Genomic DNA, 25,785 nt, shown 5'->3' with positions numbered 1-25,785 from the left:
CCAAGCAGGGGCTGTCACGGCACTGGGGAGGAACTGGGATCTGAGTCAAACACCTTGTTAGAATTAGTGTTCCACAGAAATGAAACATGGATATAACTTCAAATATCTAACTTTCTTCAAATATCAAAGTATTTTAGTGGATATATATAGAATATATTGGCGCCGGGCGCTGTGGCTCATGCCTGTAATCCCAGCTCTTAGGGAGGCGGAGGCGGGAGGATAGCTTGAGCCCAGGAGTTCAAGACCCGCCTGGGCAATATAGCAAGACCCCGTTCTCCACAAAAAGGAAAAAAACAAAAAGACAAAAAACAATATATAGAACACATTGGCAGAGAAGAAAATTTATATGATAATATCTTTTCGATACATAAAAGGCTAGGAAACTTGTATGTGGCTCTATTTAAGAAGTTGGATTGGAGGGTAATTGACATTTTATGATCTGCCAAGGTTATACCAGTCCAAGCCTTCTACTTCTGGAAGATGTCATCTGCTTCCAGCTCCTATCATCAGTGGTCCTATAGCCACCGGATGTGCCCTTTTCTATCTGTTTGCAGGAGGCACTGAACCTCTAGATTATACTTTTAGAAGTATGCAAAAGTAAAGCAAATGTTTACCATCAAGGATGTTGGTTTTTTCCTTCCAATCAATCATTTATCTAACAAATATTTGTTCAGCACCTACCATGTGTCAGGCACTCTGCTACATCCTTGGGATGCAGTGGTGAGGCAAACAAGCAAGGCTCCTGCAGTCCTGTGAGGTTACAGGCGAGGAAGGAGAAAGACACTGGCCACCCGGAGTGACTGGCTGTAAACTGGCAAGTGCTGGGGAAGAAAACTACAGTCCACGACAGGAAGCAACAAGCAGCCGCAGAGAGAGAGGATTAGCAGAGTGCCCCTAAGAAGTGCAAGTGGGAATGTTAATGGACAATTAGATCATTTGCATCTGGAATTCAGAAAAGCAAGCTGATCTAGAAATTTAAATTTTGGGATGATTGGAATGTAAATGGCGCTTGTAGCTGGCACCAGCCACAAGCAAATGTGAGATCGCCGGGCAAGAGAGAGTGTGAAGGAGACCTGAAAGCCAATTGTGAAGGAGCACAGGATGGAGGAGCCTGCTGAAGAGGACGAGCCGGAGGAGTAGCCTGAAAAGAAGGCAGGGTCATGGGGGAATGTCAGCTGCCATCAGGGAAGCCAGTGGGAAGAAGGGAGAGATCAGCCACGTCAAAGGTTGAGAGTACGAAATGAAGGCTGAAAATGCCCATCACACATGATGGCATGCGGATTCCTAGTGGCCTTCCAGAGAGCTATTTTGCTGATATTAGCAGTATCCAAAATGGAATGCACTGAGGAGCAAGGAGGAAATGATGAAAAAAATTGAGCTAGTTATACTCAACAAAAAAAGGGCAAAAGACGCAATTAAAACATGGACAAAGAATAGACACTTCTGCAAAGAAGGTATACAAACAGCTAATGAGTACATGAAAAGACGCTCAGCACCACTAATCGTCAGGGAACTGCAAATCAAAACCACAGTGAGAGACCACTTTATCCCATGAGAATGGCCACTCCTGGAAAAAAAGCGAAATACAAAATAATAACTGTTAGCACAGATGTAGAGAAATTAGAATCTTTAAGTACTGTTTGTAGGAATGTAAAATGGTACAGCTACTATGAAAAAGGTAAGTATGGAACTTCCTCAAAAGATTTAAAATAGAATTACCATATAATCCAGTAATCCCACTTCCGGGTGTATACCCAAATGATGTGAAAGCACGGCCTTGAAGAGATATGTCTCCATCCATGTTCACAGCAGCATTATTCTCAATAGCAAAAAGGTGGACGCACCCCAAGTGTCCATCACTGATGAATGAATGGATAAACAAAACATAGAAATGTAGTGTAGATACATATATACTACTATGGAATATTATTTAGCCCCCAAAAGAAAATTCTGACACATGGTACAACATGGATGAGCTAGTTACACTCAACAGAGAAAGGGCATTCCTACAAACAGTACCTAATGTTTGTAAATGCCTACAAAAAGTACCTAAAGATTCTAATTTCTCCACATCTTTCCTAACAGTTATTATTTTGTATTTCTCTTTTTTTCCATTAGTGGCCATTCTAATGGGATAATTTGGAGCAGGAAAGAAAAATCAATAGTGAGACATTTCTCAGAAGTGAGAGGAGACACAATCCAGAGTACAGATAGAAATATGGGCCTCTGCCAAGAGGACAAACACCTCCTCTAAGTGCAAAGAGAGGGAATGAGGCTCGGAGGAGCAGAAGAGGTATTCGGTCAGGTGAATTGATTTGGGAGCAGGACATTGAAGCGTTCTAGTTCTAAATGCTTTAATTTTCCCAGAAAAGAACCATTAGGACATTAAATGAAATAAGCCGATCACAAAAAGACAAATACTATACGATTCCATCTACATGAAATATCTAGAGTAGCCAAATCAGAAAGAGAGAGCGGAATGGTGGTTGCCAGGAGCTGGAGAAAGGGGGAATGGAAACTTTTTGCTTCATGGGTCTAGAGTTTGAGTTCTGCAAGATGGAAAGAATTCAACAGATCAGTTGCACAAAAATGTCAATACACTTAATACTGCTGAACTGTTTACTTAAAAATAGTCATGATGATAAATTTTTTGTTGTGTGTATTTTACCACGAGCTTTAAAAACTCAGCTATGAAAATGTAAACCTTACATGTGAGTAGAATAAATTACATGTCTTGGTAGCTAAAAAGAAATACTCACCTATATTATATACACTTCTTTCCAGGAATTTGGTGTAGAAGAAAAAAGAGATTAGGTCGTAACTCAAAAAAAATGTGAGATTATGAGAAATTCCTTTCTTCGATAAGCGTGCTAAAAGCTCAACCATATGGAAATGATGACAGGAATGAACTGGGAGGGGGAATTTGCAGCAGGAAAGAATAATCAGCACTGAGACATCTCTCAGCGGTGGGAGGAGATGCAATCCAGAATACAGATAGAAAGATGAGCCTCTGTCAAGGACTTTGCACTTAGGACCTCCTCTATGAGGAATGAGGCTCGGAGGAGTGGATGAGGTTTTCGGTCAGGTGTATTGATTTGGGAGCAGGACATTGCAGAGTTCTAGTTCTAAATGCTTTAATTTTCCCAGAAAAGAATCATGGTTCTCTTCTGAAAAGACAGATATTGATGAGGCTTCAGAATTTCCAGAATGGTAAAGAAAGTTCAAAATAGTCATTAAGGAGTGCCGGATAACTTCCTGGCCAGGGAAATACAGCAGGATTGCTCCGCAGGGTGGAGACCCCATTCGAGGCTGGTGTGCGTGTATTTATCAGGATTCTTATCTACCCTATTGTGTGCTTTTCCCTGACCTCCTGAATGCCGGGGTACAGGCACAGAGAAAATGTATTGATGAGTTCATCTAGAGTTGGGGTTCTGACAGACAAATTTGCAGAGGGACAGGGAGGTGATGTGATAAGAGCTAAATTTTGAGGAACCAAGGAATCTAAGGTAGATATGGAGAGAAATAAGAAGAGAAGCCAATGGATAAGAAAAAAGTTAAAGAATGGATGAACAGGGGGTTCTGAGGGTCAGAGATGGTTTTAGTGGAAGTAGCTGATCAGGCAAGCTGGAAAGGTAAAAAATTATATATAGAGAGAGGCACATGCATATTTATGATCTTGTCAATGACACTGCATCAAGTTGATAGGGGCGAGGTGGAGGATGCATGACGAAGTGGAGAAGCGGCCACTGGGAAGATCACAGTCAGGGCACCAAGAGGCCAGGCCATCAAGCACATGCTGAAGGCACCCAGGAAGACAGCAGAACCAGGACAGAGAGAAGACAGAAAACCAGGTGACAAAGCCTCCATTTGGAAGACAGCAGAACCAGGACAGAGAGAAGACAGAAAACCAGGTGACAAAGCCTCCATTTGTTAGGGGAAAAAGGAGAGATGCATCCTACAGTTTTAGTCACAGCATTTCTATTATGGGCTTCATTGTATCTCCCAAAATTCCCATGTTGAAGTCCTAACCCCCAGCACCTCAGAGTATGCCCTTATATGGAAATACAGTCATTGCAGATATAATCAATTAACTATGATCATTATAATGAACATGGTTAAGGTGAGGTCCTTAAAGGACCTTATTCCAATATAACTTGGTTTCCTTACCGAAATGGGAACTCTGGACACAAGCCCCCACAGGGAGAACGCCGAGTGCAGATGAAGCCGAGATGAGGGCAATGGGCCACAAGCCAAGGACACCCAAAGCTGCCACCAGAAGCCAGAGGAGAGGCCTGGACCAGATTGCGCCTCACAGCCTTGCCAGGGAGCAACCCTGCCGGGAACTTGATCCTGGACGTCAGCCTCCAGAACTGGGCAGCAAACTGCTGTGATTTAAACCACCCAGTCTGTGGTTCTTCATGACAACTGACCTAGCAGATAAATACATGTGCCTTAATGCATTTCTGTCCTACTGTAAAAAGACAGTTTTTGGAAGTACTCCTTGGGTCTTGCTTTCCTGTCTGGTCAGGCATCTTCACTGAATTCAAGGAAAGCAGTTTGCCTTCCGAGTGCACTGTTGTGGGTCTGCCATGACTCACACCAGGGAAGCCATCATAGGCAACGGCTCCCATCTATTCACTTCTCACCAACACTGTCAGGGCCTTGTTCACAGACCTGCCTTCACAACATTTACACAACCATCATATAAGCTATCATTTTTCTCATCTTGCAAATGAGCATACCAAGGCTCAGAGAAGGTAGGAATTTTTCCCAAGATCAGACAAGTAGAGCTGCCACTGAAACCCAGGCTGTCTGATTCCAGAGCTGCCATTTCTCCCCGCTTCCAGTCCTAACTGCAGCCTGGCTCCACTCAGAGGCAGGTCTCCTCTCAGTCCTCTAGAGGGGCTGCCTGTTCTGCCCCGGGATGCTGAAAAGACATCTTTCTGGCTGCGAGGAGGGTGGCACGTGGGGAGTGCAGGCCCAGTGAAGGCCACGGGGAAATGCAGGCCTGGCGGGCAGGTCCATCTTTACAGAGAAGCCAGAAATCTGAGTTTGATTTTATTTTATTTTTGTCATCTAGGCTGGAGTGCAGTGGCACCATCTTGGCTCACTGTAACCTCTGCCTCCCGGGCTCAAGCAATAATTCTAGTGCTTCAGCCTCCTGAGTAGCTGGCATTACAGGTGTGCACCACCAGCCTGGCTAATTTTTGTATTTTTAGTAGAGGGAGGGTTTCGTCATGTTTGCCAGGCTGTTCTCAAACTCCTGGCCTCAAGTGGCCCACCTTTCTCAGCCCTCCACCCAGCCTACAGTCGCTGAGTTTTAAATACACCCCCAGACATCACAGCAGCAGCGGGGAGTCTGAAGGGCAGGAGGAAAGCTGCTTCTGTTTGGGTGTTTCCTGCAGAGGTGACTTCGGCCGAGTAGCAACATGTTAAATGAGGTTGACAACGTGTGAAGTGGAAAATGTCACCAGCAGAAGAGAGACACCGTGAACTTTAGTTTTGATTTAAATTAATGGGAACTCAAGGAGAGACAATCCTTCCAGTGTTCCAAGAAAAGCCACAAGGTCACAGGTGTGGGCCTGCCTGAGCAGGCGGCTGCCTGGGTGTGACAGACTCACCCATACGCACCGTGTGTTTACTTCCCAACGACAGTGAAATGTTTAGACACATAAATACTTCAATTATGGGGATGGCATCCGACTGTCAAGCTTTGGGTTCTACTGTAACAAACACGAATCTTTTTTTCCTTTTCCCTTTTTGCAGCCACGGCCTGGGGGCATGCAGGAGGCTGTGGCACTCACAGCAAGGAAGCCAGGGACCTGGCATGCGCTGCGTTGGGGTTTGTGGTGCAGTGAAAAATCAGCAGAACTTTCAGAGGGAGGAAACCCCAGCAGCAGTAAGAGAACAAATTGCTTCCAGAGGAAACTACCCACGGCCTCTTCACCACGTGTGCGGGGCCAGGCCTTTGCGAGTGGGGGCTCTAGCCTCTGTGGGATGAAGGGACACCAGGCCATGGGAGGGAGGCTGTGATGATGTCCCAGCTTGTCCACATGCCCTCCTGTCTCACACACGGCGCTGTCTGTCAAGTGACCCAACTATAACACAGCAAAGCACGCCTGCTTGGTTCCTTTCCTCGTTCATTCTCCAAAGCATCAGGCTCCCAGAGCACCCAGCATGAATGGCTTGAAGCGAAGTCTTGGCGAGCAGTTCAAGGGGGGAATCTGGACTCTAGCCCATGAGAAGTCCCCGTTGAATAGAAGCTGAATGGATGGGAGGACAGAGAGGGAGGCAGGTTTGAGGGACTGGCGTGGCGCAAGGAAAGTCCCCGCTGCCACCATGAGGGGTGGGAGATTGCTGCGGAGAGAGAACTGTTCAGCATCGCCTTAAGAATCCAGCGGAGTACAGAGGCAGATGAGGAGCTGCAAGGAGAATTAGCATCCTTAACTAAGAGACATAAGTGTAATGGGAGCCGAGATGGTCCTAAGTGGCTCATCCCAGGCTGCTTTGCAATAACGTGAGTGTTAAACATGCACCAAAAAGAAGGGGGCAGAAAAAGGAAACCTATCAATAAAGCAAGTGTGGGCATGAGAAATAGATGATGCATTTATATACAGCTAACTCTCAGGTTTGTTTTCAAACAGACGCATGACCATTTTTTAAAAATGGATATATTAAGCCTCGTTGCAGTGCTATTAGAATTCCAGGGAAACTGTGCCTTCTGTGCTCAGGGTGACGGCAAACACATCGCTCTCTCTTACCGGGGGAGATATGCGACGGCAGCACCGCCCTTCTCTGAAAAGCGTGCTAGGGTCCATGGAGCCAGCCAGCTCTGGATATCAAGGCAAATATTAATTGTTTTTTGCCTGTGTAGGGTTTATTTTCCCAACCAGATTGCAAGTCCTTTAAGACAGAGAAGAGTCCTGTCCCTCCTAACATCCTCCCCACTCCCAGCTAATGAAACCACATAAGCATTTGCCAGTAGATTGCTCTATGGACCAGCTGTGGCAACACGCCTGCCCTTCACTCTTTCCAGCCCTGAGAGTGAAGAAAAAGCCCTTTCGATGTCTGTGAGTGATCAAGAAGGCACGCACGTGCCATGGGTGACAAGAACGCATAATAACACGTTTCTGAAAAGGGGAAAGTGTTTTGAGAACTAGATATCAATAACAGGTAACTGTCATAATGCATGCTTCCCAAGGCTATTCTAAGCAGATTCTACAAGGAGAATGGCTATGAAGAAAAATGAATGACATTTACTTTCTCTTGCTCTAGCCCTCCCCTGAACCTGCAGGGCTTCCACTCTCCCCCAAAATTCTTTGGTGTCCCAGGGGGACAGAGTTGTAAACCAGTTCTTCGGGTACCCACAGGGACTCCCAATCTGCCTCCTCTGCCTTCCTGGCCTCCGCTGGGGCAAGCTGCAGCAGTCACATCCCCTGGCCCCTCACCCCATCTGTTCCCCTCGTGCCTGTGAGATCTCTGGTTCTACTTCCTCTGGAGGACACTGGCCTCCACGCCAAGGACGCTGCTTCTGCCTGACTCCAGAGCAGCTGGCCCTGTCCCCAGCGGGCCCAGCTCCCACCAGGCTTGGTGTGGGAGCCACTCTGGGCAGGTGCTGTGCTCCACGACAGGCTGCCACCCTGCTGGGCCCTTCGAGACTGTGCCCTGCTGGAACCCCCCGCCCTCAGCCAGCTCAGAGGAGGCCGCCCCACCAAGGTCTCGGGAGGCCATTCTTCACTGTTAGTTTTGCTGCGACCTCCCCAGCTTGTATGCTGTGAGAGTGAGGAGTGGCTGGACCACCAGGAGAGACGCTGCAAGCCCACACTCAGAGTCCCTGCCTCCCCTCCTCCACTCATGTGTCCAGATGTTTCTCAAGCATCCCACTTTTTTACTTTGTTAGGTTTGTTTTCAGGGTGCTCTGCAGGTCCTCAGGCCCAAAGAGCCCCAGGGAACTACCCTTGGGTCCCCCAGGTGGGTCTGAACCTTTCAGACCTACGTGGGTTGAAACTTAGACCCACCCATCCTAGCTGCATTCCTAGGACAAGAACAGCTTGAGACACGCTGCATGCCCATGACCCCTCTCTGTTCTCACCACCATCCAGGGAAGCCAGCAGTGCTCTCTTACTCTCCTTTCACAAGCGAGCAAACCAAAAACTGGAGGCGCTCAGAAGCCGGCCTAAAAAAGCACAGCTGGAAGCAATGAATGAAGACCTAAGTCCAGACCAGACGCTCTGCATCTTAGGTTGTTACTTAATTTCATTCTCTGATGGAGAGAGGTGAAAAGGGTGCACGAGTCTCCACAGCCAGGGCCAAAGTAGCTGCGCAGTGTGGTCATCATGCCTCCTTTCTGTATGTCGGTGGCAAGAGGACCATAATCCTGACTGATGCTCCCCAAACACAAAGGATCCACGAGAACCAGGGGTTTGCAGCCCCCACCCACTCCAAGCTGAGGCACAGGGAGAGCATCCCAGGGAATGGTGACTACTTTGAAGCAGCCCAGGGACAAACGTGCAGTGGGAGTTTATGGTCTAGCAAAGTACAGGTTCTGTTCAGAAACACGAGGATTGGACCCCATGGCCCATGCATTCCCTCCCCGGTTTCCTCTCCCCGGTGGACACACCTACAGTGATCAGGGCCACCGAATCAGACTTGCATGCTGCCAGCCAAGCCTTGGTATCTGGGAGCAACCCTGAGGGACTCCCTTGGGGACAGCATCTCTATCCCCCTGCATTTTAGCTTCAAAGCTCACCACACGTACAAATGGGATGCACAGCTCTTCAACTTTTACAGTAATAGCCATCATGGAGCAATTTTTCTTCCTTAAACTCTGAAAATGAAAGCTTCATGCTTTGTGTCTTCAGAGGTATTAAGATTGGGGGATAAGAATATGCACTGTTTTGTTTTGGCTTTTTTTTAAAGCTTGCTGGAAAATCACACCACTTACTTATTTTACCTAGACATTTTCTGAGTTTTTAAAGAGAATATTCCCAATTGCAAACGCCACCTCTATGAAGACAGCATGCTCAGTTTCCCTCCCATAAGCTGGGGAAGCTCCTCCTGTTCCTGGATCTGATGCCCTCCATCTGGTGGGGCTTACCTGAGAAAGGGCACAAATGTCCAGGCACCAAGTCCTGAGGCAAAACTGAAGCACAGGACTTGGGGAATTCCCAAGCAGAACTTTCTAGACTGTTCTTATCACTCCCGGCCAAGATGGGTGGCATTTGATTTTCTATCCAACAGTAAGTAAATGCTCAATCATGAGGAAAACCATTTTTGAAATGGAATATGAATACTCTGCAGAACTCAAATAGACATTTAGAACCGGATGACATCATGGAGAGGACCCTGTCTGCACCTGATATGGTCTGGCTGGGTCCCCACCCAAATCTCATCTTGAATTGTAGCTTCCATAATTCCCACATGTCATGGGGGAGACCCAGTAAGAGGTAATTGAATCATAGGGGATAGATCTTTCCCATGCTGTCCTCGTGGTAGTGCCTAAGTCTTACAAGATCTGATGGTTTTATAAAGAAGAGTTTCCCTATACAAACTCTCTGGCCTGCTGCCATGTAAAACGTGACTTTGCTCCTCATTCACCTTTCACCATGATTGTGAGGCCTCCTCAGCCATGTAGAACTGTGAGTCAATTAAACCCCTTTCCTTTATAAACCAGTCTCAGGCATGTTTTTACTAGCAGTGTGAGAACAGCCTAATATAGCACCCCATTGTCAGGGAATTTCAAATATCTTATCCAGAACTCTGCAGCCGGCACAGGGGCAAGAACACAGTTCCTGACTCACTCCCAGTGTAGGGGCTCCAGCCTTGCCAGGAAAACTGTCCCTACAGGGAAGATGCCCACCCCTTGGAATACTAGAAAATGGGAAATAGAGAAGGACAAAAAATAGAAATAGATCCAAATTCAACAGACCATGATGATGATAGTTATCATGTATTGAACACCATCCATCTGTCAGGCACTGGGAGGGGGATTTATACACATTAAATAATGGAATCGTGCCAGGAGCAGTGGCTCACTCCTGCAATTTCAGCACTTTGGGACGGTGAGACAGGAGTATCCCCTGAGAGCAGGAGTTTGAAACCAGCCTGGGCAACATAGCAAGACCCCATCCCTACAAGAAAATAAAAACAATCAACGGGAAATGATGATGTGTGCCTGTAGTCCCAGCTACTCAGAAGACTGAGATAAGAGGACCCCTTGAGCCCAGGAGTTCAAGGCTACAGTGAGCTGTGATTGCACCACTGCACTCCAGCCTGGGAGACAGAATGGGACCCTGTCTCAAAAAAAAAGAAAATAAAAGAAATCTTCACTCTGACCTTATTATCTATTTGGTCCACATTTCACAAGTGATGAAACCAAGGTACAATGCGGTAAAATGAAATGGCCCAAAGTCATCCGTTTCCATTACATCATTTAGTCTTCTTGACCAGAAGCCCTGAACCCACCAAGTGACAGTGTTGCTTGTATATGGCTTCTCTCCTATCATCACCTTCTGGCCCATACACGATTTTAGAAAAGACAACATTCTTGCCTGATGAGAGCATACCAGCATGAAAACAAGAGACAGACACAGCAGATCAAGAATACTCCCCGTGGCTGCTGGCAGCTCCTGCACAGCTGTGTACATATATCACCCACGTAGGTCATCACAAGTCACATTCAGAGGCTTCGCAGAGCCTGGGTGATGCCCATCACCAAAGCAGTCCTGCACTCCCAGGAGACCCAGACTCCCTACAGGCCTGCTCCATCAAGAAGCCATTTATTTTGTAGCCAAAAGAAAACATGGTCCAGATTTTAAGCTCCAGATCCTAGAGGCCCACTGGAGAAGCCCCACTTTAAAACTGGGTGTATCTGAAATGCCTGTACAACATAGCCCATTTACAACATCAGCTTTAGTCACACCACTGTTAAATGAATTTTCTTATGCCCAGTGTGGTAGAGGTCAAACACAGCTGATTCAATAGGGCCTGTGGCCAAGATTAGTAAAAGCTTATTAACGGATGCTCTGTTCATCTGGAAGTTGTTTACGTACGTAGACACGTAACCTGGGCAGAACCAGATTGACATTTGCCTTTGAACTATCTTTGAAAAAGGAACTTACTATGTATCCAGTGTAATTAATATTGCACAGAAAATGCCCAATTTAAATGCTCCCATTCAATCACTCTCATTTATTCATTAAATAGTTGCCTAAAGACATCTGTCTCTTACTGTTTTCTTACTTGCAAAGGAGAATACTATGCATTCTTTAAAGCAATACAAAATGTAATTCCTTTGTAGGATTTCAAATACGATTCTTCAGTGGCTGTTTTTGTTCTGTGAATCTAACAGAGCGTTTCCAGGGCAAGTTCAAAAGATGAGACAGGCTTGCAGCATAAGGCTGCCACAGAGGCGCGACAGAGGCCCTGGCGCAAGCCAGGCGGGGGAAGGTGCAGGGAGGCATCTGAGCTGGGACTCTAAACAGGAGACCCCACCCCACCCGCAAGGAAATGGAAACCATCTGGAACCATGGGATGGGGCTGAGCTGTTCCTAGCACACGCGAGGATACAGTCTCTGTTTGTTCTAGATGGTTGGGAAATACCCACTGAGATTCCACCAACTGCTCGGAGCTCCTTTGCAAGCTGCTGGCTGGGTGACATTTAGCCCAACCTTTCTAACAAACACGGGGGAGAGCACCACAGTTTGCCTGAAAGACTACATTTCCAAAACATAAAGTAGGGGGGATTATTTTGGAGTCTTCAACAAATGACCCCAATTATCACGATCCCAAAGCACAACAAATACGAATTAGAACTGCAAGACATAAGTGTGGGGAGATTGCTGGTTTGCTGACTTGCCTCTCTGTGGGCCTGGAGCATGTCTGGCCGTGCAGAAGAATGCTGCTGAGGCCCACGTTTGCGGCCCGAGTTGACGACTCTCCATACTCCCCTTGGCTCCATCCCTGGCAGAGCAGGGCCATGCAGCAAACCTGGCAGGGCCCCTCCGGTGCAAGGAAGGGAGGCCCTCTTAAGTGTCTTCAAGGAAATGGAAACCATCTGGAACCATGCCTGAAAACTTGGGAATGTGTCCACCCACCTCCCTGGGGCCCCACGCAGCACAGGCCACCCCCTGCACTCCGCCTGGTCGACTCCATGTTCCTTTCTTACACACCGGGGGTCCTGAGGACCTGCAGCACCCACGATGGTACACTAAGCTGGACCTCCCAAAACCCACCCACTGAAGTTCCAGCCCAGTGAGGCCCTCAGAATGGGCTTCATGTGGAACAATGTGAAGAGACGAAGGGGAGAGGCCAGGAGGGAGGCCTCGGGAGAAGCCCACCCTGCCGACTCCTTGATCTGGGACTTACAGCCTCCAGAACTGTGGGAAAATCATTTTCTACTGTTTCAGACGCCCAGTCTGTGGTATTTGTTACGGAAGCCTCAAGCCTAAGACAACCTCCTTCCAGAGTGTTCACCTCAGAGCCTCAGCAACCAGGTCTCAGTTTCCAACTTCTTGAAAGCAGCAGCTGGTGACCCCATACAGAGGTGGCCTGGCCCCACAGACGAGGAGGGCAGGGTCACGATGCCCAGAACCCATGTGCCCAGGCTCACTTTTAGTGCAAGGTTTGGGAACCCAAGTCCCTTGAGGACAGGCGAGAGTGAGCAGGCCTGGGACAGATGCCCCTAGGTGGATGCCACCAGTCACTAAACACAGCTCCCTGCTTCCTGAGGATGAGGGAGTCAGATTCGAATGGGTACACTGTTACTACACCACATTACATCAGACAGGATTCAACTTCAGGCATTTATACCAACTTTAAAGAAAGCACTTTCTGAAAGGAGAAGGGCCATGAACGCGAGACTGGGGCATTATGGACAGAGACTCGGTGCTTATGGGGACAGATGTCACAGTATGCTCTGGAGATGGGGGTAGGGACGATTCCCCAAGGGTGTGAATGTACATAAATGCACTACACCACCGAACTGTACACTTACAAATAGCCATCCTCGTAAGTTTTATGCTATGTATATTTTACCACAATAAAAAATCAAGTATGCAAGCTGATGAAGATGAAGCTTTCCCCTCTGAGTCCTATTTAACTGGTTTATTGGGGACATCCCCTTCACACTCGTTGTTAGAGTCTCTTAAGCTCACAGGGGGCTACTCCTCCAGTCTTAAGTACCATCTGCTGAATGATGAGTTCCGAGCCAATTATGAAAACTCCAGGCAATCAGGAGATACCAGAGAATCCACGCCCAAGGGGCTCCTGAGATGAACTAAAGAAAAATCCAACAAGTGGCTGCAAGTGACCCCACAGCCCAGCCCAGCATCTCATGATCTGAATCCAGAGGGTCAGTGCCAGGACACAGGTGAAGGCAGACCCAATGCCTGCTTTCACCCCTTGAGCTCAGGATACCAAGATACTAATTTTCATTTATATGGAGGTTACGTATTTCTCAGTAATATCCTCCTGAACTATTTTTCTGGTTTAGAATCCTAGAAAGTTTACCCCTATGGGGCAACTGAAATGGGACGGTTAAAATAGAAAGGTTGCCAAATGCATAATTCATTTGCAGGCATGAAGATAAAACAGCCCAGTTCTCTCCTCCATCCTCCATCCCCTTAGGAAGCAGAGGTTTGGAAAAAGTGTCAAATGTGTTCGTGCAGAGATATTCGAACTAAAGAAGAGAGAAAAGTCAATACATCTTTCTTCTCACCCTCCAATCCCCGGCCATGGAGACAAGAAAAGGGGACGACAGGAAGAGTGGGATGTGGGTGTGTTTGGAGTTCAGGGGCTGAGGCAGCACTGGCCCGACACATAGAGGAGGAGGACTGCTACAGGGTCAGAACATGGGGTACAGAACCTCTCAGATAGAGTGAGGGGGGGCGGCCCACTCCGCCCAGTGTGCAGGGTGGTGGGAGGCATCCAGGTCAAAGGGAAGTGCAGCCGTGCTGGGGGAGGAGGAGGCAGTGCTTTCAAAGGAGGCCTTTGGACATCAGTGGATGAGGGGGAGAGTCTTCCACCACAGGCTTTGCTGGGTCCCATCAACTGTGTCACTGTGTGTCACTGTATTCTGCATCTATTTTCCACCTTATGTGTAGACATATATTTATACAATTCAGTTGGGTTGCTTTGGCTTCCTGAAATTGGTGATGCTCTATCTTATTTTGGAAAGAATTTCTCATTTACAATGAAAAAGGAAAAGCTCTCCTCCTGGCGGAGGACGTGCGAAGCGAATGTAGTGCAAAGCGCCGTAGGTCCTCTGCCCCCAGATGCCATCACTTCTGGCATGGTGCCAGGACTCCTGTGCCGAGTGGCTGAGCCTCTCCAACTCTCCTATGGCCCTGATTTGCAGGCTGGGGTGAAGGTGCCTCAGAAGGACACTGATGGGGCATCTGTGGGAACGGCCACAGCTCAGCCGCACTCTCCTACACCTCCAAACTCCAATTTCAATAAAATCTCCCAGACCAGCATGCTCATGCAGAAGAGAAGCCCAGTGCTGCAGACCTGATGAGCAAACAACCTCTGAGCTAGGAGCAGGCTCTGCGACTGGAGATGTCCCTGGGCCTTTCAGCAGGGACTTGGGGGCAGAAAGTGTGGTGAGCAGCCACGGGAAGGTGGGGGTGCAGACAGGAGCCCACACCGTGGCTGAGGGCAGAAAGGGACCTGGCCATGTTCCCAGGAGGGGGACAGGCACCTCAAAGGAACACCAGGGGGAACTTGGTGGGCACACGGGCCCCCGCAGCTGGCTGTGTCTTGAGGAACAACTGTCTCGTCTCACCAACTTAGCTTCCTTAACAACAGAATTTAAATTGCATCAAACATAAGAGAAGGGACTTAAAAATAATAATACAAGTGGCACACGGCTGTAGTCCCAGCTACTTGGGAGGCTAATACAGGAGGATCGCTTGGGCCCAGGACTTTGAGTCCAGCCTGAGCTATACAATGAGACTCCATCTCTAAAAATCATCATCATAAGACATAATACACTGTGCCACCAAAGTGCAGAGAAATGGACATTCTTAAAGTGGCGAATATATCTCGAGTTCTTTGACATAGAGCAGCAATATACACTTGGTGGGAAAAAAGCTCAAAAGTGTTCTACCAGTTGACCCCATAACTTCATCTCCAGGAATTTATCCTAAAGAAAAGTCAAAGACTGACAGTATGCACACACAGGGAGAGTAATTAAGTCATAATTACCATGCTGCAAATTTGGAAACAAGAATGAAATGTTAGCCTGCCATTAAAGAATGGGCTGTTGGGAAATATCTAAAGGCATAGAAAAGGGCCTATGATACTAAAAGTTACCTGCAAAATATAAAACTGCTTACACAGTGTGGCCCTAAGTTGACATAAATGTACACTACTCCTTCTACATAAAAACACAACTAGAAAACAGACTGGAAGGAAATAAAGAAAAATGCTAATGACATCTCTGGAGAGGTGGGTTACAGACTAATCTTTGGGGTTTTCCTCTAGTTCATGTTTCAGAATTTCCTAAAATTCCCACAGTGTATTTTGTATCCCTTTAATTATGGAGATGGAATGTTATATTAAAAAAGGGAAAATGAGTTCCGTTTCCCTCTGTGCTCTGTTGAAACACAGGCTGTGGAAAGTGAAGACACAGAGCTCTCTCCAGCCACGCCTGGGGCTGCACCCTCCTTTTCAATGTGCCCATGCAAGTTTAGCTCAGTACTGGCATGGAAGATGCTGGACACAAATGACTTCCTCCTCCTCCCAGCCTCTTCCCTGCACATCCCATCTCTTCCTCAAGCACTCAGATGCAAGTCCCCACCAGCTTCCCCAGAGTGGGTCAGAGGGTAGAGTCCACAGTCACGAACCTTCTGTCTCTGACCCTCACATTCTCCACCTTGGAAGAGAAGCTCCTCAGCCTGAGCCAGCCCCAAGTGGTGAGATGGGAAGAGTGACCAGCACAAAGCCAGAAGAGGCAGGCGTGACCTCCAAGGAGGCTAGTGGCACCCATGTGGCCTGCCCTAAAGAATTTGGTGGGATACTGGCACCCATCTCTCTCTGTGAGAGAAAACGGACCTCTCTTGACTTCCCAGAGGGCAGCAGTACTGAGATCAAACCTTCTGGCTCCTGTCTCGCCAGAACTGTCTCCTCCCCTTGGGAAGGAGAGAGGAGAGATGATAAACAAAAATGACCAGTAAATGCCAACACAGAATCCAGCCTCCTCAGCTGGACGCACATGGACAGGGTCTGCAGGCCTGGCCAGGCCCACGCTCTTGCCAGCCTGCATTTCACAGTGTGCCCCAGACAAGCAAGGCCGAAATCCACCCATGGAGGGTCAAGGAGCAGCAAGCTCTCCAAAGCCCCAGCTCTGAGCTGCATTCTCCTACCTATCTTCCCATTAGTAACGTTTCTAATCTCATCTGTAACTAGTGAATATCCTTGTGTTTAAACCTTCTAAGTCAGAACTACTAAGAGGAAGAAGAATGAATCACAGGAATCAATCACGTATATATTTAAAATATTCCAGGGGACCTGGGCAATATGGCCAAACAGGAACAGCTCCAGTCTGCAGCTCCCAGACATCAATGCAGAAGGTGGGCGATTTCTGCATTACCAACTCAGGTACCTGGCTTATCTCATTGGGACTGGTTAGACGGTAGGTGCAGCCCGTGGAGGGTGAGCCGAAGCAGGGTGGGGCATCGCCTTACCCAGAAAGTGCAAGGGGTTGGGGAACTCCCTCTCCTAGCCAAGGGAAGCTGTGAGGGACTGTGCTGTGACGAATGGTGCATTGTGGCCCAGACACTACGTTTTTCCCATGGTCTTCCCAACCTGGAGACCAGGAGATTCCCTTGGGTGCCTACACCATCAGTGTCCTGGGTTTCAAGCACAAAACTGGGCGGCCATGTGGGCAGACAATGGCTAGCTGCAGGAGGCTTATTCATACCCCAGTGGCACCTGGAATGCCAGTGAGATGGAACTATTCACTGCCCTGGAAAAAGGGCAGAAGCCAGGGAGCCAAGTAGTCTAGCTCAGTGGATCCCACCCCCATGGAACCCAACAAGCTAAGATCCACTGGCTAGAAATTCTTACTGCCAGCACAGCAGTCTGAAGTCAACCTGGGACACCTGAGCTTGGTGGGGGGAGAGGCATCCACCATTACTGAGGCTTGAGTAGGCGGTGTTCCCCTCACGTTGTAAACAAACATGCCAGGAAGTCTGAACTGGGCAGAGCCCAGCGCAGCTCAGCAAAGCCACTGTATGTAGCCACACTGCCTCTCTGAATTCCTCCTCTCTGGGCAGGGTATCTCTGAAAGAAAGCCCCAGTCAGGGGCTTACAGATAAAACTCCCATCTCCCTGGGACAGAGCACCTGCAGGAAGAGGCCACAGTGGGTGTAGCTTGAGCAGAATTAAATGTTCCTGCCTGCCAGCTCTCAAGAGAGCCAAGATCTCCCAGCACAGTACTCCAGCTCTGCTAAGGGACAGAATGCCACCTCAAGGGAGTCCCTGACCCCTGTGCCTCCTGACTGGGAAACACCTCCCAGCAGGGGTTCACAGACACTTCATACAGGAGAGCTCCAACTGGCATCTGCTGGGTGCTCCTCTGGGACGAAGCTTCTGGAGGAAGGAACAGGCATCAATCTATTCGATTCCACAGCCTTCACTGGCGATACCCAGACAAACAGGATCTGGAGTGGACTTCCAGCAAACTCCAGCAAACCTGCAGCAGGGAGGCCTGACTGATAGAAGGAAAACTAACAAACAGAAAGGATTAGCATCAACATCAGTGAAAAGGCTGTCCACATAAAACCCCATCCGAAGATCACCAACATCAAAGACCAAAGATAGATAAATCCATTTAGATGAGCAATAAACAGCAAAAAAAAAAAGACTGAAAATTCCAAAAACCAGAACACCTCTTCTCCTCCAAAGGGTAACAACTCTTCACCAGCAAGGGAACAAAACTGTACAGAGAATCAGTTTGACCAATTGACAGAAATAGGCTTCAGAAGGTGGATAATAAAAAACTTCTCCAAGCTAAAGGAGCAGGTTCTAACCCAATGCAAGGAAGCTAAGAACATTCAAAAAAGGTTAGAGGAATTGCTAACTAGAATAACCAGTTTAGAAAAGAACATTAATGACCTGATGGAGCTGAAAAACACAACTCAACAACTTTGTGAAGCATACACAAGTATCAATAGCCAAATCAATCAAGTGGAAGAAAGGATATCAGGGATTGAAAATCAACTTAATGACATTAAGCATGAAGACAAGATTAGAGAACAAAGAGTGAAAAGAAATAAAGAAAGCCTCCAAGAAATATGGGACTATATGAAAAGACCAAACCTACGTTTGATTGGTATACCTGAAAGTGACAGGCAGAATGCAACCAAGTTGGAAAACACTCTTCAAGATATTATCCAGGAGAACTTCCCCAACCTAGAAAGGCAGGCCACCATTCAAGTTCAGGAAATACAGAGAACACCACAAATACACTCCTCGAGAAGAGCCACCCCAAGACCACATAATCATCAGATTCACCAAGGTTGAAATGAAGGAAAAAATGTTAAGAGCAGCCAGAGACAAAGGTTGGGTTACCCACAAGGGGAAGCCCATCAGACTCACAGCAGATCTCTCTGCAGAAACCCTACAAGCCAGAAGAGAGTGGAGGCCAATATTAAACATTTTTAAAGAAAAAAATTTTCAATCAAGAATTTCATATCCAGCCAAACTAAGTTTCAGAAGAGAAGGAGAAATAAACACTTTACAGACAAGCAAATGCTGAGAGATTCTGTCACCATCAGGCCTGCCTTACAAGAGATCCTGAAGGAAGCACTAAATATGGAAAGGAACAACCAGTACCAGCCACTGCAAAAACATACCAAATTGTAAAGGCCATTGACACTATGAAGAAAACACATCAACTAATGGGCAAAATAACCAGTTAGCATCATAATGACAGGATCCAATTCACATATATTAACCTTAAATATGCCCCAATCAAAATGAACAGACTGGCAAATTGGATAAACAGTCAAGACCCATCAGTGTGCTGTATTCAGGAGACCAATCTCATGTGCAAAGACACACATAGGCTCAAAGCAAAAGAAAAAAAAGCAGGGTTGCAATCCTAGTCTCTGGTAAAACAGACTTTAAACCAACAAAGATTAAAAAAGACAAAGACAAAGAGTCAAATTGTCTCTGTTTGCAGATGACATGATTGTATATTTTGAAAACCCCATTGTCTCAGCCCCAAATCTCCTTAAGCTGATAAGCAACTTCAGCAAAGTCTGAGGATATAAAACCAATGTGCAAAAATCACAAGCATTCCTATACACCAACAATAGAGAGCCAAATCATGAGTGAACTCCCATTCACAACTGCTACAAAGAGAATTAAATACATAGGAGTATAACTAACAAGAAATGTGAAGGACCTCTTCAAGGAGAACTATAAACCACTTCTCAAGGAAATAAGAGAAGACACAAACAGATGGAAAAACATTCCACACTCATGGATAGGAAGAATCAATATCATGAAAATGGCCACACTGCCCAAAGTAATTTATAGATTCAATGCTATCCCCATCAAGCTACTATTGACTTTCTTTGCAGAATTAGAAAAAAACTATTTTACATTTCATATGGAACCAGAAAAGAGCCTGTATAGCCAAGACAATCCTAAGCAAAAAGAACAAAGCTGGAAGCATCATGCTACCTGACTTCAAACTATACTACAAGGCTACAGTAACCAAAACAGCATGGTACCAGTACCAAAACAGATATATAGACCAATGGAACAGAACAGAGGCCTCAGAAATAACATCACACATCTACAATCATCTAATCTTTGACAAGCCTGACAAAAACAAGCAATGGGGTAAGGATTCCCTACTTAATAAATGATGTTGGAAAAACTGGTTAGCCATATGCAGAAAAGAAACTGGACCCCTTTCTTACGCCATATACAAAAATTAACTCAAGATAGATTAAAGACTTAAACATAAGACCTAAAACCATAAAAACCCTAGAAGAAAACCTAAACAGTACCATTCAGGACATAGGCATGGGTAAAGATTCCATGACTAAAACACCAAAGCAATGGCAACAAAAGCCATAATTGACAAATGGGATCTAATTAAACAAAAGAGCTTCTGCACAGCAAAAGCAACTATCATCAAAGTGAACAGGTAACCTATAGAATTGCAGAAAATTTTTGCAATCTATCCATGTGACAAAGAGCTAATATCCAGAATCTACAAGGAACTTAAACAAATTTACAAGAAAAAAAAACAAACAACCCCACCAAAAACTGGGCAAAGGATATGAACAGACACTTTTCAAAAGCAGACATTTATGTGGCCAACAAATATATATTTTTAAAAAGCTCATCATTACTGGTCACTAGAGAAATGTACATCAAAGCCATGATGAGATACCATTTCACGCCAGTTAGAATGGTGATAATTAAAAAGTCAGAAAACAACAGATGCTGGAGAGGTTATGGAGAAATAGGAACACTTTTACACTGTGGATGGGAGTGCAAATTAGTTCAACCACTGTGGAAGACAGTGTGGTGATAAAACCAACAATTCCATTTGACCCAGCCATCCCACTACTGGGTATATACCCAAAGGATTATAAATCATTCTACTGTAAAGACACATGCACACGAATGTTTACTGCAGCACTATTCACAATAGCAAAGACCTGGAACCAACCCAAATGCCATCAGTGATACACTGCATAATGAAAATGTGGCACGTATGCACCATGGAATACTATGTAGCCACAAAAAGGATGAGTTCATGTCCTTTGCAGGGATATGGATGAAGCTGGAAACCATCATTCTCAGCAAAATAACATAAGAACAGAAAACCAAACACTCCATGTTCTCACTCGTAAGTGAGAGTTGAACAATAAGAACACATGGACACAGGGAAGGGAACATCACACATTGGGGCCTGTCAGGGGTGGGGGGTGGGGCAGGGATAGCACTGGGAGAAACACCTAATGTAGACGATAGGTTGATGGGTGCAGCAAACCACCATAGCACCTGTATACCTATGTAACAAACCTGTACATTCTGCACATGTGTCCCAGAACTTAGAGCATAATAAAAACGTTCCTGTTGAATACTGGGAATGACAGTGTGTACAACATGGAAGAAGCATAACAAGAAGTTTAAAATGATAGGGGAGAAATGCCAAATGTGGGTGAAGGGGAGAAAGGAAGCAAAACACACTGCCATGTGTGTACCTATGCAACTGTCTCGCATGTTCTGCACATGGACCCCAAAACCTAAAATGCAATAAAAAATTTTAAAAAAATGATAGGAGTTTGACAAAACAATTCTTAAATACGCTCAGATGTCTATTATGTACCCAGCTAGTAAAGATTCTGAAGAACAGAATCTGGGCAGCGTCTTTGCAGTGGGCCAAGCAGGTTTCCAAAACATCTGATTGCTGCTCTGCTAACAAATAGTCTTTTAGTGAATTAAGTGTCAATGAATCAGAAGCTTATGGATCACGTGCTAGCGGAAACAAACAAAGACTGCGAAATTTATAAGAAAAGGTGCTTGGCAAACTCATTTTAGTTTGTTGAACCCAAGCATTTGAAAAATAGTTGGATTAATTTTGCCAACTCAAAACCCTGCCAATTTTCTAATGTCCCTAAGTATTTACTAGCATTTTTCCAGACTGAATTTCCTATCCATATTTCGAAACGTTCTTGGCCATTCTGCTGGTAATTATGTGGAGTGCTTCATATGCACAGCAATAGCATTCCTCATTCTGTGAGAATTAATCCAATGTCAAACTAACTTTTGCAGTTTTACAGTTCACAAAATTATTTCAAGAATATCACTGCATTTCATACTCACGGCCATGGAATAAAGTATGTGCTGAGTTTAAGACTGCTCTTAGCAAGCCCTTCCAAAGAGGTAACTCCGTGAGGCACTTCACTTGCTAGAAGAACAGGTGCAGTCTGAGAAAACAGAACAGACCCCACAGGAGTCAGGAGAGAGGACTTGGGTCTCCAAGCAATCGACTCAGCTGGCCTCCACTACTGCATGTTATTCTCTGTTCTTGCTTCTGTTTATTCCACCTCACTCTTCCAAAACATTTGCATTCTACTTGATTCCTTAATATACAAATAGGATGACTCATCATCCTGAAACTAACCTAAATAGAAAGGTGCAAGAAATAAGAATATGCACATAAAGAAACTCAACCAAAATGCCCGCTACACACAGAGCCAATAGAGTTGTCAACAAAGAAATGTCCCACTTTTATCCATTAAATACAACAAATTATACAAGTTCTGCATGCTGAGTAAATGATAAAGTGATTAGTCCATCTTTTGTAACACCTCCCAATTTAGTATTCAGGCATTTAATTAATGTTCTGTTTATACCCCACTTCTGGATTATTAATAAAGATGTTTAATAGAGCTGAAGTTAACACCAGTCTGTATGCATGACACTCGACTGAGTTCCTCCCTGAGACGTGGCCCTGCCCCCATTCTCACCACACACCACAAACACCATGCAAGAATAGAAGAGCCTAAGTGTTACCATCTATTTAAAATCCCCGGAATAGCCCAGTCTGTAACCTCTCACTACAACTGTGATGAGCCGGAGGGAGCGAGGAACCCCATGGAAGGGACCCGGTAGCAGGCCCTTTGATGGAAGGAAGGCGAGGTTTGAAGCCTCATCTGGGAGATCTGGACCCCAACTCCAAGAACTCCTGCCCAAGTCTGAGGTCAAGAGGAGGAAGCAGCCAAAATGGAAAAGCTCTAAAGACCGTAGGGCCCAAGACAGGTTTATTCCTCAGCCTTTATCTGATATAAATTGAGTAAATTTACATTCAGGATATAAACCGAGTAGTGAATTAATGAAGCGCTCACAGATAAAGGCATATGCCTTGTTTTCATGAGGTTTATTGCTTGCAGCTCGCAATTCACTAAATAAATAATTACTGAGCATCAGTTATGTGTTGGATATGAGGCTAAGAAATAGGGACTGAAAGGAAGGCAATTCTTGCCATCAAAGTTTGCTGTGTGGTTGGGGGAAAAGAAGTAGGGATAAATTACTGCACCCCAGGATACACAAACAATCCCCCAACCTGCTGCCCACATAGTTTTCCTCCACACCTAGCCTCAAACCAAGAGGAGTCCTCTCGCTGAAAGGTACTCACAAGGTTCTATAACTGATGAGTCCAGATTGCAGAAGACGTAATGATTGTTGGAAGAGGTTTAAACAGAATCTTTCAGAGGTCTGGAAAGTTACGGGTTACAAGGAAGCCCATCTCCCTCCCTTAATTCTAGCTTAGAATTACTTCTGCTGCCGGTTGCCACTGATATCAGACTTAGTTACCACACCAATTTGTTTTCAAGGAAAAATGGACAGAGCCATGAGGGACATGGAGCCTGTAAGGGAGGAAGAGAGGCAAGGTCCCTAATTCACGTTTCTGAATCATAGATTCAAATTAAAAATCATGCAAGGATGGTAGGACCCCACAAGGATCACCACTGGCAAGCTGCAAGGCTGGTAGGAACCTCTCCTTCCAAGGCAGATGCCTCAGGGCCTTCCTGAAAAAGGGCAGCATGGGGAGTGGGTATCAGCATCCTGAGAACCATCACAGCTGTGCCCTGAGATGCAGTCTGGGAAGTTCTGATCATTTTCCACTTCTGTCTTTACCTGGTCCACATAAAGTCCCTCCCGCTCTGTGTACCATTTCCCAATGAAGTGAGGCTGTTTCTGTTTGCGAGGCCTCGTCCTGGGGTGATAGATGCTGGTTTGGAAACCTCACTTCTGGAGCCGCTGCCTTCAGCAGGGCTTTCACGCATCCTTATCTCCCTAAAGTAGTCCTTGGGTGCTGTCTAGGGATCTGCCCTTGACCCTTCAGGATAGACTCTTTTTTGCAGAGATGAAGGCACCGCTTTCCAGATACCCTCGACTCTCCCTGATCCTGAGGAAAGTGCCCTAATTTCTGAGCTCCGAAGGCCCTCAAACTTCTTCCCTGAGCCTGGCCCACAGCCCTCTGGGTGTTGTAAATGTCACCCCCGCACCTCCATGCCATGCTTGGGGAGTCAGTCCTGTCTGACCTTAGCATTTCAAATATGCATATATTCATGCAGATGAGGCCATCACTCTACCCATCGGGAGATTTCACCATGATTCAGTCAACAATGATGGAGAGAGTGGCATCGTCTCCTGCTGCTCAAGGTCTAAAATGCCAGGTTCTCAGGTCACACATGCAATGCAGACTCACAGGCAGCTCCCAGAGAGATTATGCCTGAAGAAACTCATTAAAATACAGATTTCGATTGTATGAGAAATTACTTTTGTGATCCAGCCAGCGAGAATGCATATAACTGTTTTTTTAATCTTATCAGGGTGTGACGAAATCAGAAAATTCATGGTTTGGCTGCAGCAACATATGAATACACAAGTGATAAGACGCCCTATTTAGAGAATTTTAATGTCTCAATGCAACCTGCATATTTGCAGGACTCATCTGAGAATCTGGGATTCTCAGATCGCTGCAAGGTGGCTTATACAATTCCATTTATTTCCCTGCCTAAAGGAAGAGACAGCAAATTTCCTCTCTAAGGTGCACAGCCCCATTTCCCAGGGCTCCCAGGGGAGCCCTTTGCTTTGGTTTTGCTCTTTCAAAGTTCTGAGGCTGCAAGTCTCTGAAAGGAACCTCCCAGGCCAAAGCCCAGAAGGAAGGATTTCCACCAATAGCTTTGCAGAAAATGTGCACAGGGATTCTGAGTCTCTGTCATTCCATTAGGACTTAGTGTCACACAGGAGCCTAGAGGGAAGGCAGAATCAGCTTCTCCAGCTTCTGAGTCATCACACCCTTCCCTGACGGCTGCCCCCAGAGACTCACACTTTCAGCCACACAGGCTGAATGCTCGAGAGCATCCTGTGGTTGTAGGGATTTATAGCCAACTCAAGAGGTAAAGGGCAAAGCAAAATAATGACGGGTAACATTTACTGAGCATTTCACCCACATCAGGCACTGCCCTATGCTCTTCACCTGTGTTAATTCAGGCAACCCTTTGCCATAGTTAATGTTACCATTCCCATTTTACAGGGGAGGAAACTGGGACCGAGGTGGGATGGGACTGCTTAGTCACGCAGCTGGCCAGAAGAGGAGGTGGGAGAGGAGCCCACTGTCTCCACTTGCATTCTGCACCCTGGACAGCCGAATGCATTGCTGACTCAGGATGCTCAGCTTCCTGCTCTTTCGCTTCAGTCACTTTCTGTTTCCTGTTTGCTAGTCAGAGACAGCTTCTGAGTCACGGATCATCTCCCAACCTTGAGACGCTTCAAGTGTTAACACATAAGCCACGTTATAATTAATGCATGTTGCCAGGCACTTTTGTTCTTTTGACCAAAAAAAAAAAAAAACCCTGTAGCAGAATTTGTTCCCACTCCCTTGAAATGAGGCATGGCCATGTGACCTGGTTTGGCCAGTAAAGCATAAGCAAAAGCACTGTGACCACTGAAGCCAGAGCACAGAACTGTCAACACGGCACATGTGGCCCTCACAATCCTCACAGCTGGGGATCGAGGGCAGCGACCCAACCCTGCAAAGCTACAAAGACTCACAAAGAACTGTGCAAGAGAGAAGACTGGACATCCACTGAGTCGGCATGGAGACCTTGGGGGTGTTTCTTGCAGTGGCTGGACCTCGCCTGGCTGTCTGACAGAGGACCTGTGCTACAAAACACTGCAAAGCCAAAGAGACATCCAGCCAACCCAGCTTAGCAACTGGGTACCTCAGAATTGCATCTCACC

General features: G+C 46.3%; 1 long non-coding RNA gene across 3 annotated transcripts in view; it reads right to left on the bottom strand.

Moving 5' to 3' along the window:
* The window catches only part of LOC128931859 (uncharacterized), a 131,766-nt gene that overhangs the window by 40,173 nt on the left and 65,808 nt on the right, over positions 1-25,785 (bottom strand). For 2 of the 3 annotated variants that reach the window (XR_008480915.2, XR_013534952.1), the window contains one exon: positions 21,856-21,959. This is a non-coding gene — a long non-coding RNA (uncharacterized LOC128931859). Of the gene's footprint in view, positions 1-681; positions 891-21,855; positions 21,960-25,785 lie in introns of those variants that run through there. The other variant, XR_008480914.2, reaches the window with a different exon arrangement.

The sequence above is a fragment of the Callithrix jacchus genome, chromosome 4, assembly GCF_049354715.1.
Source record: "Callithrix jacchus isolate 240 chromosome 4, calJac240_pri, whole genome shotgun sequence".
Classification (NCBI taxonomy): Eukaryota; Metazoa; Chordata; class Mammalia; order Primates; family Cebidae; genus Callithrix; species Callithrix jacchus.
This window is presented reverse-complemented; position numbering and strand designations above follow the sequence as displayed.